Source organism: Symphalangus syndactylus, chromosome 20 (genome assembly GCF_028878055.3).
Source record: "Symphalangus syndactylus isolate Jambi chromosome 20, NHGRI_mSymSyn1-v2.1_pri, whole genome shotgun sequence".
In the NCBI taxonomy this organism is placed as follows: domain Eukaryota; kingdom Metazoa; phylum Chordata; class Mammalia; order Primates; family Hylobatidae; genus Symphalangus; species Symphalangus syndactylus.
In genome coordinates this window covers 14,100,676-14,115,333 of record NC_072442.2, presented here as the reverse complement: position 1 = coordinate 14,115,333, position 14,658 = coordinate 14,100,676, and the positions used below count along the sequence as shown (strand labels likewise).

The 14,658-nt window shown below is 48.2% G+C and overlaps 1 protein-coding gene across 12 annotated transcripts in view; it reads right to left on the bottom strand.

Moving 5' to 3' along the window:
• Positions 1–14,658, bottom strand: part of AKAP1 (A-kinase anchoring protein 1) — a 36,740-nt gene that overhangs the window by 20,086 nt on the left and 1,996 nt on the right. Inside the window, exon 1 of one of the 12 annotated variants that reach the window (XM_055256399.2) lies at positions 5,099–5,289. The exons of the other annotated variants lie outside the window; for them this stretch is intronic. The gene's annotated coding sequence lies outside the window, so the exon portion shown is untranslated. Of the gene's footprint in view, positions 1–5,098; positions 5,290–14,658 lie in introns of those variants that run through there. 12 annotated transcript variants of the gene reach the window in all.

Genomic DNA, 14,658 nt, shown 5'->3' with positions numbered 1-14,658 from the left:
ATCCTGCAAACTTGCTGAACTCACTAATTCTAACCATTTAGTAGATTTCCTTGGGATTTCTCACCTACAGATAAAGAGTCTTACTTCCTCCTTTTGGGAGGAGAGATTTTTAATTTCTTTCACAACTGTTCTCCAACTTGGCTTCACATTAGAATCATCTGATAAGCTTTTAAAAGCCCAAGGCCAAGGCAGCACCAGCCCTATTAAATCAGAATCTTAGAGTGAGACCCCAGTGGCAGGGTTTTTTTTTTAAACCAAGGTGATTACAATGTGCAGTCAAGTTTGAGAATCACTGTTCTGAGGCCAGGTGTGGTGGCTCACACCCAAAATCCCAGCACTTTGGAAGGCTGGGGTTGGGGGTGGTGGTGGAGCGGCAAATCGCTTGAGGCCAGGAGTTTGAGACCAGCCTGGGCAACATGTGAAACCCTGTCTCTAAAAACAAACAAACAAAAAAAAAATTAGCCAGGTGGTATAATTCCAGCTGCTCCAGAGGCTGAGGCAGGAGGATCACTTGAGCCAGGGAGGCGGAGGTTGCAGTGAGCTGAGATCGTGCCACTGCACTTGCAACAGAGTGAGACCCCATCCTGGGGGGAAAAATGAAAATCACTGTTCTCTAACAACCTGCCCACACCCAAAAAAGTGGTAATGATGGGAGATTTGCCTTGTATTTGCTTTGTGTTCAATTGTCTTTCAAATAAAAGAGTAAAGACAGGGAAGTCTCCCTAAACCTATTCTGGTTTGGGGGCTGCCCAATAAAAATAATTTTATTTTATTTTATTTATTGAGATGGGCGTTTTGCTCTCGTTGGCCTGGCTGGAGTGCAATGGCGTGATCTCAGCTCACCGCAACCTCCGCCTCCTGGGTTCAAGTGATTCTTATGCCTCAGCCTCCTGAGTACCTGACATTACAGGCATGCGCCACCATGTCCAGCTAATTTTGTATTTTTAGTAGAGACAGGGTTTCTCCATGTTGGTCTGGCTGGAAAAAATAATTTAAAAAAAAAAAGAGTAAGGACAGTTTGAGATGGGAAAGTGGCTATGAGGAAAGGCTGCAACGGATAGGGGAGTGTGCCCATGGCCTGCTGTCAGGAGATCAAATCCTACCCAGCAGGGCACATGCCAGCAGGAAGAGGAGCGGAGTCTAAACCCAGGTTTTCATCTGGTCAGTTTGTTTGTTTGTTTGTTTACTTATTTATTTATTTAAGACAGTCTTGCTCTGTGGCCCAAGCTGGAGTGCAGTGGGGCATGATCTCGGCTTACAGCAACCTCTACCTCCTAGGTTCAAGTGATTCTCCCACCTCAGCCTCCCAAGTAGCTGGGGTTACAGGCACACGCCACCATGCCTGGCTAATGTTTGTGTGTGTGTGCGTGTGTTTGTTTTTTTTTTTTTTTTTTTTTTAGCAGAGATGGAGTTTCACACCATGTTGGCCAGGCTGTTCTCGAACTCCTGACCTCAGGTGATCCACCCACCTTGGCCTCAAAAACTGCTGGGATTATAGGTGTGAGCCACCGCACCTGGCCAGGTCAGTATATTTAGATTGTGATTCCTTATTAACTAGGCAATCCCATTTCACCCAGATTTATAGCTGTGACTCCCATGAGCAATTATCCGATCTCAGGAAAAAGATTAAATGGGATGGGGTACAGAGGAAGAAAAAAATCCTAACGGCTACCCCACCGGGGGCCAGTTCTCCTTATTTTACTTATCAAGGGCCCAAGGCCACAGACTCTAATTGGCTGTCTGCTCAAAACACAAACCACCTCTCAAGATGGCTGGGAGAAGCCCCACCCCTTTAGAACTAAAAGTTGATCCCAAGGGGTCCTGCCTGTCTCCGGCAGTTAGTTGCTGGTCCCACACCACACCACCACACCCAGCCTCCCAAGATCCCATAAGGGGGCTATACTACAGTGAGGTAGAGACCCAACACTCAAAGCACGCACCTCTGCCCTGGCTTTGGTCCTGTACCCTGGGCCACCCATACCCAGTCCCCAGCGTCTTCTGTCACTAGGCTCCCCGCACTTCACCTGCCCTGTTCTCAGTCCTCAGACAGAATGCACAGAATCACCACCGCAGGCCACAACACCCATCTCTGCCTGCTGCTCTGTAGCTTACCGGGACACCACCATTAGCCCTCCCAGCCCAGCTTGTTCCCCAGAGACTGAGGCTCTAAGCCCTCAGACTACCACCTCTAGAGTCACCCCTATAGTCACTGGAGCTACTGAAGAATTGATGCCTGGGAAACATGGTTTCTACAACATTTCCAAGCCAGGGAAGGCTTCCTAGAAGGCACTGAATACTGCTACCCACTTCACCCAACCCACAGAATCCAGGATGTCCCACCTAAATTCCCAGTGCCCATCACTCCCCCAGCCTTCAGCCCGCACTCTGGACTAGAGCCAGAGACCCAAGACTGAGCAATCAGGAACCAGGTGTCACTGCTTCTATGCAGTGAGTGCCTCAAGATAAAGCCCTTCTCACACCATTGCTTCCAGGAACAGGAACTACCTGGCTTGAAGCGTTCCACCAGCACTTGAGAACAGAGATTACCAGATCCCCAAAGAGCAGAGTGGAAGATGTGTTTTTTTCCTTGCTACCAGGGAACTGTGCTTAGAGATGTGAACCATCCTCCAACAAGAACAGAGCCAAGAGACCCTGGGATCAGCAGGCCTTGGTTGGGTCTCACTATAAGGGCGCCCATTGCCAGAAGACACCTCACAGATGCCCCTCCACCAGCCCCCACTTCCCACTAGTCAAGAAGTCAGCTAGGCTAGGTGCGGTGGCTCACGCCTGTAATCCCAGCACTTTGGGAGGCCGAGGTGGGCAAATCATGAGATCAGGAGATCAAGACCATCCTGGCTAATACAGTGAAACCCCGTCTCTACTAAAAATACAAAAAAAATTAGTCGGGCTTGGTGGCAGGCACCTGTAGTCCCAGCTACTCGGGAGGCTGAGGCAGGAGAATGGCATGAACCCGGGAGGCGGAGCTTGCAGTGAGCTGAGCTCGCACCACTGCAGTCCAGCCTGGGCAACAGAGCAAAACTCTGTCTCAAAAAAAAAAAAAAAAAAAAAAAAAAAAAAAAAAAAAAAAAAAAAAAAATCAGCTAGCCCCTCACTCCCTCACCCCTGAGCCACTCTCACCTCAGTCAAATAGACTTCTCTTGGGCATTGGTAAGATGCCATTTTGCCCAATTTACGTGGTCCGATAGGCCTACAAGAGGTGGTATAAAATGCATCAGCCTTTCCTGAATGCCCAGATAGTGCCACCTTCTCATACAGACACACACCCCTTCAGCCGTACAAGGCTCTTCTGACATCTTCCTTCCCGCACTGCGCCAGACTCTTAGGAGTTGCTCTCTTTGCCCTGAGGTGTTTGTTTTTGTAAACCTGAACTTCTCAACATTTAAGTGGTTTCACAGTAGTCCCCAAAGCCTTCCTACTCACAAGCTAATCAAAGGCTGGCTCCTCCCCCAGGCCCAGGACTAAGGGCAGACCTGTCTGCAGTCAGAGAAAAGCCTCCCAGAAGGATGCTGCAGAGCGCTGCCCTAGGGTTGGTGGGGAGGACACTCTGTCATTTTGAATCTGTTGGAATTAAATAGCTGCCTGCTTATTTTTAGCAGGTCCATTTGCCTGGGAATAGATGCATACTGGCTAGTTGCCAAGTGGCCACACAGAGCTGAAGTTAGGCACGTGCTACAGCCACAGGCCTCAGCATTCATCTGCTCACTCCAGGTTCCAAAGGATCTCTTCTTTCTCCAGGGAGGTACCTGTAGCTTCTCAGAACAGCCCTCAGAAAAGTAATGGCCTCACTCTCAACTCAGCTGACAAACCTGGTAACTGCAGGCTACAGCCTTCTGCTAAACAAGAAAACAAATCCCCGGCAACGGTACAAAGAGTGTTGGTCCCAGTGACTAAGCCAATTTGGCTGCAGTTACTGCAAAAAGAGCCGCATGTAACTGATGGGAAAGTCCACCATAAAAACAACAGCTTAGGAGCCAAGTGCCCAACAAGCCCAGTTTGGGCTTGGGCCTGGTCAGTGAAGCCACATCCACTTTGCGTTCTGAATGAACATTTACACTGGAATCTGAACATTTCTTCCATTATTCCAGTGTTCACACTCACAAAGGCTGTCCCCGGGTGTTCTACCAATAGGAAGGAGCCTGCCCAAGACACTCCACCTCCAGAGTGCCCAGCTCATTAAGTTCCTGCTGAGGGACTCTTCCCCTTGAAGGGGGTCTTCCAAGGGCAGGGAATCAGAACCTAAAGCCCAGCACTTCAGCCACTGCATTCAGAGAATGACAGCAGACTGTGGCCAGGCAGAGGCATACTCCCTTCCATGGGAGTTTGGTGGAGGAAAATCACAAACTTGGAGTTCTCCACAAGATTCCAAAAGCACCTCTTGGCTTGTATCAGATGCATTTACCTATTTCCTCATCAGGTCACAATTACTCACTTTGCTCATTCATTCAAATATGTTTAAGTTGCTACAAGCAGCAGATTCTGATCACCAGAAGCACACGATTCTGATGGAAGAATCAATCTCTCTCACTCACTCACACACACCCCTGTGCCACAAGCAGCTGAGAAGTGGCCAAAGGGAGCCCAGGAAGGCTTTCTCAAAGAGGGCCAGGATTTCCTTAGGCTGCAACGGGTGGGTAGGGAGGGGGACAGGACACAAATTGAGGTTCTAATATCTTTGGGCATGGGAGGGAACAGTGAGTCCCAGAGTAAAACAGGAAGAAATCCTAGGAGCTGAAGTGCTGGTCAGGAGAGACAAAGAGTTTGACCTTCGCCACAGGAGCCATAGTCGCGGCAGTTGCAACATGGTAAAGTAGAGTACGTCACAAGAGGTAAAGGTCTGGGTGACCCTCAAGAGTGACTGCTATCCAATACTGGCAGCCACTCAGTCATGGGAGGTTACTGAGCACTTGAAATGTGACCAGTGTGACTAGGGCACTGAATTCTACTTTAGGTTAATTTAGCTTGAACTCTCTACCTGCAGCTGGCAGCTACCTATTGGACAATGCAGCTCTAAAGGGTGTTCCCAGAAGGCCCCAACCAACAGGAGGGCTGGATACATGCTGCAGCCGCCAACACCTACCTTGCTGGGTAGTGCTCAGTTCTGCCACCAAGGGTGGGGGCGATGGTAGGCCTGGGCTGTGCGCCCTCAGCAGCATGGCTGGGCCAGGAATCAGAGTGCTGGAGCCATGGCTCAGGTGTTGGTCCCGGCCCAGCCTCAGTGCTCACAGGACTGTTACCTTCATCCTTAGGGGCCTGTGTAAGTCACAGTAAGCTATGACTTCATGTGGGTACCCTAGAGATCCCAAATTAGCTCACAGTGGGGCTGTGAGGTCCTGTCCAGGACTGTCTCCCACCCTCCATTATGATGGCCCATAGAGAAGCCAGGGGACCAGCACCACCAGACCAGCACACTTTGGGGTGCTTCTGCCCTTCCATGTAGAGCAGCTGTCAGGAATTCGGGACACTTTTCCAGCCCAATTCACAGGAGGAAGGCCAGAAGGCCAGAGGCTTAACCCAGCAGTGTCTGAGCACCTGCTTGGCAAAGCCTTCTATGGCCAAAATGGAAACCCTGAATCCACTACCAGGAGCTCTAGGTAAGACAAGCCAAAAGCCAGAAATACCATCTCTGGACATGGCCTCAAATTAAGAGCTCCTTCAGTCCAACTAAAAGTTAAACTAACTCCTACTCTGGAAAACTTAGTACCCAACGGTGAACTGCCCAGTCTCCTTCCTGCTCTGCTGGCCACATCCACGGCAGATATAAGTCACATGCCTCTTTTCATGAAGGAAAAATCATCAGCACCTCCTACACAAAGGTCTTCCTAATCACTTCATTTGGGGGGTAGGGGTGTGGATTTTACAACTTTGAAAACTATGTCACTCTCACCTTGCCCCTCACCTCTGGCCTTGACAACCATCTTGCTTTACAAGTGAATTCTGACAGGTTTCTAAAGATGGTCACAACACAGGTGCCAGGAATGCCTTCCTGGGTACATGGAGTTCCCGCCCATGACCACAGAAGACGTTACACAAAACTGCCCAAAAGGTGCGCGATGGCCACCTGACAGCGACTTTACTTAAAAGCCAGTAAAGACATCAGAAAAGATGTTGGTGTGCGGCAAAAAACCCTTCACAGCTCCTCACATGGGCAAAACCAAAGAGGTAAGACCCTGATCTTCCTAATGGCAGACAGTGAACTACAACCACCCCAGAAATCACATAAAAGCATAGATGGTAATTTCTATTCAACAAATAATTACTGGCACTCAACAGGGAAAAGCATGGTGGGACACAAATTAATCAGGCAAGGCATTGCCCTCGAGGCACTTTCAGTCTGGGCGGGGAGTAGTGGAGATGAGGGCAGAAGAAAAAAAAAAAAAAAGCCCAAACAGGCCACCACAGTAGCTCACGCCTGCAATCCCCAACACTTTGGGAGGATTGCTTGAGGCCAGGAGCTCAAAACCAGCCTGGGCAATATAGTGAGACCTTGTATCTACAAAAAAAAAATTTTTTTAATTACCCAGGCATAGTGGCGCACACCTGTAGTCCCAACTACTCGAGAGGCTGACGTGGGAGAATTGCTTGAATCCAGGAGGCAGAGGTTGCAGTGAGCCGAGATCGCACCACTGCACTCCAGCCTGGGCGACAGAGTGATACCTTGTCTCAAAAAACAAGCAATGACCTTTTCTCCAGTGGGCTTGTTACTGCCACTCTCTGCTACTGACCAACTGAAAGTTTTGTCCTTTCCCAGGGACAGGGAAGTGCCCTGTTAGGGATGAAGAAGGAACAGAAAATGGGGTGCCAGTGTCCTCAGACTAGAATGTTCTAGTATCTTGGGGTAGGAATGAGAGGATATAAGCCTGAATGCCAGCATTATGGGAGCCAAGGAGAGTTGGGATGCCCCATTCAATATATAGACTTTCATTCAAGACCCATCTTCAGCCAGGCACGATGGCTCACACCTGTAATCCCAACACTTTGGGAAGTTGGAAGATTACTTGAGCCCAGGAGTTCGAGACTAGCCTGGGCAACATGGTGAGACCTCATTTCTACAAAAACAAATTTAAAAGAATGAGTCGGGCATAGTAGTACATGCCTCTTGTCCCAGCTACTCAGCAGGCTGAGGTGGGAGGATCCCTTGAGCTCAGGAAATCAAGGCTGCAGTGAGCTATGATGGCATCACTGCACTCCAGCCTGGGGGACAGTGAGAGCTGTCTTTTTAAAAAAAAAAAAGGGGGGGGGACCCATTTTCACCACTAGCTGGTACCCAAATCCAGATCCCCACATTTATAACTTCTCTAAAAAGTGAAGTCAGACCTTCTGCTGGCCTGGCCTGGCCTGGCGGAAGGGCTCCACGGGCCTAGTTGTCTGCTGACTTCAGCCACCCAACTGAAGGCCCAATCCATGCCTTCAAAGGTGCCTGTCCCTGCATGGATCGGCTGGCTTCTTGTGGGCCACAAACCACGCACACCTTCTCAGCAAGCTACTGAACGATGGGCTCCCCCAAGACAAGGAAATCAACCAAGAAAGGAGGGGCACTGGATCCAGAAATGAGACAAGAGAAGGGGAGAGGGAATTCCAAGGCTGAAGGGGAAGCAGAGCCAGGGAAAAGGGATGTGCCCAGGAGCAACGTGGAACTCTTGCGAGCACCTGGTATGTGGAGCCACAGTGAAACCCACTTTCCCCCAATGACAGGCGTTCCACAGCAACGGTGGAGGCTGGGAGGTGGTCAGGGAACTGGTGAGACAGACAGAAAATTAAGCAAAAGAAACTAAGGAAATTAACTAGGAGAGGAGAAGAAGAAAATGAAGGAAAAGAAGAAATATGGGAAACTAAAAACCTTGCAGCCATAAACAAGGTTCATATTATAATAATGTATATTCTGAATAGCAACTTGACCAAAACTTGGGCTATCTCTACACTGGGATGATGAGGGAAGAAAAAAGCACAGGAACGAGCTAAATCCTATCTCCCACAGCAGAAAAACAAATCAGATAATAATCCTTAAAAAGAAAGAAAATAATACTACTGACAATGATGGGGACAGCTGGAAGAACTGAAAGCAATGGGGGTGGGGGGCAGTGGGCAAAGGACTGTCCTTTCAAGCCTTGTACACAGTCAAAAGCCAAATCTTTCTACAAGTAATGTTTTGATAGAAAACACATTATTAAGCTACATACAAGTAGCAATGCGTGCTCTATTACCACACAGCTTTATGTTTCTTATTAACCATCCTAAATTTGTATTAATGTCAACTCATCTGTGTACAAACTTGTAAGGCCTTATTTTCCTATAATAATTGGTGCCAATTTTGCTTCAGAGACCCCCAACTGCCCAGCTGACATAATAGTAATATCAAAAAGAGAGCATGCTTATTGACAGGTTAGACCCCTCTGGAAGCAAGGCACTGAGGGCTAGCCAGCATCAGATGGCTGGACCTCTCAGGGCCAGTCATTCAACAAAGAGTTTAACACGCACTGTGAGCCAAGTTCGCTGGGCACATAAGGGAAAGAGATCCCTCAGGAAGCAAAGGTGGAAGGAAGGGTAGAGAGTCAAATTATAGGTAAGATACTGCAAAGATTCAGCGACTTAAATGTAAAGACCTGCAGCCTCTCTCAACTGATTGAGAGAACTGGACCCTAAGGCTGCCCTTGCATGTGATGAATTACCTATATCCCTGTGCGTGTAGCTGGGAGAGTTGAGGAATGGTCACCTAGTCCTTTTCTGTGTGCTGTGGTTGAAATGAGAAAGGCTGGATGGAACACTTGGAAGGGGAAGCTGCAGACAGAATGAGGCGGGAATGCCTCTTGGAAGAGGTGGCATCAGAACTGGAACACTTGAGAACTGTGCCAAGATCTGGGGGAAGGCAGGAGGAGAGCGGGGAGAAAGTTCCAGGCAGGAAGAACATGTGCCAAAGTCCTAAGGCAGGAACAGGCTTGGCTGACTCAAGAGGTAGCAAGAGGGGAGGTGAAGATGAGGTCAGAGAATGGCTCTCAGAGAAAGGGCTCTCCAACGTCACTGCACGGAAGGCCAGTGGGACTCGCAAGAACCCCAAGGGATACGGTCCACCAAACTCTCTCCAGGGGGAAAATGATGTGCCTGAAGAGCCAAGGGACTTTAGTTCTTAATTAATAAGCAGAAGCTGCTTCCAGACTTGATTCCTGAAACAGGATGCCTCTGTGGCTGGTAGCATGACAGGTACACTGTGTAGGTAAACAGGGGCTTGCTTTTACCTTTAAGTTCGCAGCGAATACACTTGCCAGGAAGCCCTGCGGCCACACCACACATTAGCCTTACAGAGCCACCACTAAGGGTAAGCGGTAGTAAGCCCCCCCTTACTCTCAGGCTCCCTCAAAGGAACCTGTTCCAATAAGGCAGTCCAGCCCCAGGAGGCGGACACACACAGCCTACGTAAGCCCTTGCCACTTCTTTGAATCAGACTTTGCAAAAAAACAACCTTGCTCTCCAGCCAACATAAACCATAGGCAACAGAGGGCCTTATAAGGCTTGAAGCTTTCTTAATCAGAAACAGATAGATGGGCTGGAGTTAACAGCTCCAAGTTAGAGGGAAGGAGGAACTGAAAAGGAGAGAAGAAAGGGTGGCCTAGGGAACCAGCAAGCTTGCTGGTCAAACTGCTTTTTCATCCCTCTTCAGCTTCTGTGGCATGACAGTAAAGAATTCTCACTGGGGGTCTATGGCCATGCCTCCTTTCATGTTTGCATTTTGGTTTAAGCCAGAGGAATCAGACTGCCCACCAATCCACACTATTAGAGAGTCTTTACTGTCCATTTAGTGGCCGGCCCTTAAGCTGGGCAACTTCACACAAAAATGAAGTTATGGGGCCAGGCACGGTGGTTCACACCTGTAATCTCAGCACTTTGGGAGACCAACATGGAATGATCACTTGAGCCTAGGAGTCTTGAGATGGGTCTGGGCAAGGTGATGAGACCCCATCGCTACAAAAAAAATTTTTTTAATTAGCCAGGCATCATGATGTGCACCTATAGTCCCGGGTACTTGGGAGGCTGAGGCAGGAGGATCCCTTGAACCCAGGAATTCAAGGCAGCAGTGAGCCATGATCAAGCCACTGTACTCTAGCCTGGGTTTTAAAGCAAGACCTCGTCTCTAAATAAATAAATAAATAATGTTTTTAATGGGGTTATGTGGTTTCCTGAGAAATTGGCTGCTGGGGCAACAAGGGGTCCTCACTCCCCAGGCAGCAGTCTGACACCTAGCTCCCCAGCTCCCTGGGCTGCCTCAGTCACATGCCTGCCTGCACCAGCAGGCAGGCTGGGCCCCTGCCACAGATCCAGAATAGAAAAGGCAGCCCTGGAGACCTCTTAAGCAGCCACCCCCTCCACACACCCCTTGGCAGCTTCCAGGGTGGCTTTATTCTCCTCTCTCTCCTGACGAGGCGGTGGTAGCAGAGACAGCAGCAGCTTTGGCACCAGGACCTGTCCCGTACACTGCAGCCACATGCACTTGGCCCTCCTAAAGGATGCCACCCTGCTAAAAATAGCACCAGCACATGCTTGGCCAGGTGAGCCACACCAAAGCCAAAGGACAAAGCAGGGAGGTTATTTGCAGCACGGCCTTTTCTCCCAGAGACAGCTAAAGGCACAGCTGAGTGTGGGTCTCCCTCCAAGGCAGTTCAGGAAAGTGAGAATCACTCCTGCTCCTTTTTCTTGGGAGGGGCAGAAAGGAGGGGCAAGAAGGAGTGTACAGAAGACTCAACTGTCCTTGAGATCTGTCATCGACCCAACCTCACAAAGGCACACCCAGGCCCAGGCCAGAGAAGGGATGGGGGCTGGGGCTGTGCTTGAACAGATCTTACTGCCTCCTCTAACCAGGAGGCCAGCTACTGCTGGGTGACAGCCTTTGGAGGGCCAGGAGATGGTCTCGTGACCTCCAAGTGAGGTCTGACAGGTGTCGGGAAATTAGTGACTTCAGAATTGTCTTTTTCAACCAGCTCAGTCTTCAGAGCGGTTTCCCTGAGCCCTCAGGTACAGCTTTTTTTATTCATAGTCATTACTTGTGCATTTCCAAAGCACCTGATGGTTGCATAATTCTGATGATAAAATATGGCTTTGGAAAGACAAGAGAGTTAGTTAAGAGTAGGATCCTGTACTTCAGTTTCCCATAAAATGAAGATGTCCTGTAACATGGAATAAGAATATCTCCCTCACAGAGTTGTAACGAGGCTGAAAACACTTAATAGTCAGACTCCATATGTGGGATAAATGATTTTAGTCTTTCTAAAACCCAGTTTAGTTTCCTGAATGAGGTTGTGGTGATAAAGGGGCAGTAAATAAGCAACAACCAATGAGCACGGGGGGCGGCGGGGGCAGAGGAGGAGGTGGGGAGCACACCACAGCCCAGGTCCAAGCCAGTCCAGCCCTCGCTGTGTCCAGGGACCAGTTTACTCTACTCGGATCTTGTTTCTTCACCCACAAACTAATCACTGTATTAACCTCATAGGGCTGACAGAGAATAAAAATGACACAGAAAAAAAAAAAGCCACTAATATGCCTGTAGGTGCTCATCAATAAGTGTCCTTTATGCTGCCTGGCTCCAAGAAAAGAGATCTCACATTATATACACCAAAGGTCAATCTAGCAGGGTTCAAACAAAGCACACCAAGGACTAGAAGAGGGGGCATCTAGAAACAAAGAGCCCCCCACCCCTGCCACAAAAGAACACCTTAGCATCCGCGCTGTGGCCCCACTCTCCCCCAACACCTTCTGTGAAGAATGGCCCCTAACATTTAGGTGGACTGGAAAGAGGAGAATGAAAACACAAACTGGTTTAAGAGAAGGGCCGCACTGAGATCTGTAGGAAGTCATCAGGTGGGTGAAGGACCAAGTAACAATATGTTGACATCTGACATTTGGAGACCAAGGACAAACCAGCAGGGATCTTTATGATGATAAACAGGCTCTCAAACCAAAAGGGCTTTCTAAGGGCTTAGCACCTGGACGTTTGCTTCACGCTCCCATCCCCAGGTCCTTTCTGAAGGCCCTCACTCAAACTGTTTCAAAACTGATCATCCACTCCCAACTGGCAGACTAGAACTCAATTGTAGTATGTCATGGAGACAACCAGTAGATAATTTGTCACCAAAGCTGTTGGGTTTATGGACTCTGGAAGACTAAGCTCAAACATGTTATGCTTTAGAGACTTACAAGTTGAGACAATTAAGCTTTTAGAGTTGGAGAAAAAAACACTTTCTAGGCCAGCGCTGTCCAACAAAACTTTCTTCGATTATGGAAAATGTTCTTGACCTGTACTGACCAGGACGGCAGCCACTAGCTACACGAGGCCACTGAGAACCTGAAATGTGGCCAATGCCACTGAGAAACTTTTTTTTTTAAATACTTTGAAAAGTTTAATTAGTCACACAGCTAGCAGCTACCCTATAGGCAAGGCAGCTCTAAACTCCCCACACCCAGGACAAATTTAGGCAAATAGAGCTATCTTTAAAAATAAAAAATATTTAGAACAGTAGCACACCTTAGAGCTAAGAACTTGAGATGAACAGTGAGTTGTTTTTTTTCCCCTGAAGTCTTTGACATGTACTACCCATTGAGCTGTGCTCCCCAACTGAAACACATCACTCCAGTGGCCCCTGGGCATGTTTGGTCTAACTCCAAGGCTCCCAGGACCATAATCTGAATACTGATAATTTTGACCAACCCTCCTTTAGCCACTGAATATAAACCAAGACCTGGAAGGCCAACCAGCCTGCCTAGAATCACAGCCAGGTTTCAGCTCTCAGAGCTGCAGCAAGTCCCAGGCTCTTGTCAGCTAAGCCCAGCAGTGAAACAAGCCTCATCAGCCCTAGGTTATACATACTTTTACTTCCAGGACTCACCTCGGGGCCCTTCTTTGCTCCCAAGTGCAACTGGGCCTTAGTGACACATGGCTTGGTGAACACAACCAGCCACCATTACAGAACAGGGAACACAATGTTTACCACTGACTGCTGCAAACTATCAAACCAAGCCGGAAAAACAACCAGATGGTGAAGACCCAGACAGAATGTGGACAAGGCTGCACCATTTAGTAAAATGAAAAAGTTAAGGCAAAGGACACCTTGAAAGCTATTCATTGCTGGAAAGCTAGTTCTCAGAATGCTGAATGATAATACACACAATGTTAACAATCTACTTACAAAGCAGCAGAAAGATTAGGAGAAAAGCCCAGGGATTTAAGAACATTTCTTGGTTCTTCTCACAAAAGCCATCCAGAGGACCTAGTTTTAACTCCACACCCACACTTCCTAGTTCCTCTACCCCTCAATCTGAATTTGTGTGACAGCCACTGAAACAATCCAAAATGACCTCCACCTTCACCCTCACTGTACTCAGAGGTGTGAGGATTAAAGGATTAGGGAGCCGTTTGCTCATAACTCACCTAGCACAGTAACTATCAAGAAAGAGGCATCCTCTCAAGTTTAGCTCCCAGGTCCCCCACTACCTGTTTCTCCAGCCAGACTCTGTCCCACTCCAAACATGCTCACTGATGATGTTTTCCACAGCCCAAGCTTAAAATTAGGTAACAAGGCCAGCAGGTTCCTTCAGTGGGATGCGACATATCATGGGAACTTAATGAATGATCATAAAAGTGAAAACTGCCTGAGGTATTACACCAGGAAGGAACATGGAAGAAACAGAACTTGCCCTAAGAAGCACGATTTAGGACTAAAATACACCCCCCACCATAAAGATGAGCAACTCTCAAACAGTATATGAGATGATTTCAATGGGACAAGATGCCCACAGGATCTACTACCTCCCCATAGTGGAAGAAAACGCCTGAGAATGACAAGCTGAAGGTATTAACTCATACCTGAAACAACTGATTTCCCCACAATAGGAAAACAGACCAAGCTATAGAGAGGCCCAATCATTCAGACTCACAGGTAAGATTAGGAAGGAGTGACCTAGGGGAACTCTACAGCCAGCTCTCCAGGTACATTGGCTACAAGCTGCCTGCTCTTCAAAGCCCTGAAATGCACACACAATCAAGTCATGTTGCAGGCTGGGAGCAGAAGGCTAGCCAGCAAAGCTTAGGGAAACCAATTCGTTTTTCCTCCCAAACAAGCTTCTGGGTCAGAGGCTAAGGAGAGGGGTGCTTTTAATAGAATTCAAGTCACTCAAGTAATTCAAGAGAAACAAAGTCAGTCTCAGGGATTGTTTAGGGAGGAGAGGGGAAGAGCAATGCTTAAGCACCTATCACAGTCCCCAGTATCACAAATATGATCTCCATTTGTCTTTAGGACAGGAAAAGGGAATACTGCAGAGGCTAACACCAGCCTCCCCCTAAAATATGGCTGCAAACCAGCCTATGTCCAAAGCTCAAGAATAATTTGGGTTACCAGGTAGCAAGATAAATTGCTTTTAAATATTGATGTTCAGCAACCTTACACTGGAGACATATCGACTTCAGCACCTGAGCAGGCCACTTACAACAGACACCTCCACTGTCACCCTGCAGTGGCCAAGTGAGAATGCATTTCCTAGAAACAACTGGGAGATGGGAGAGATATTCCTACAAGGAACTAGACCTAGACGCAAATCCATTAGACCTGTCTCACCCATTGGCTAGGATATGTTACCTGCAAGTTCTGAGCCATCATC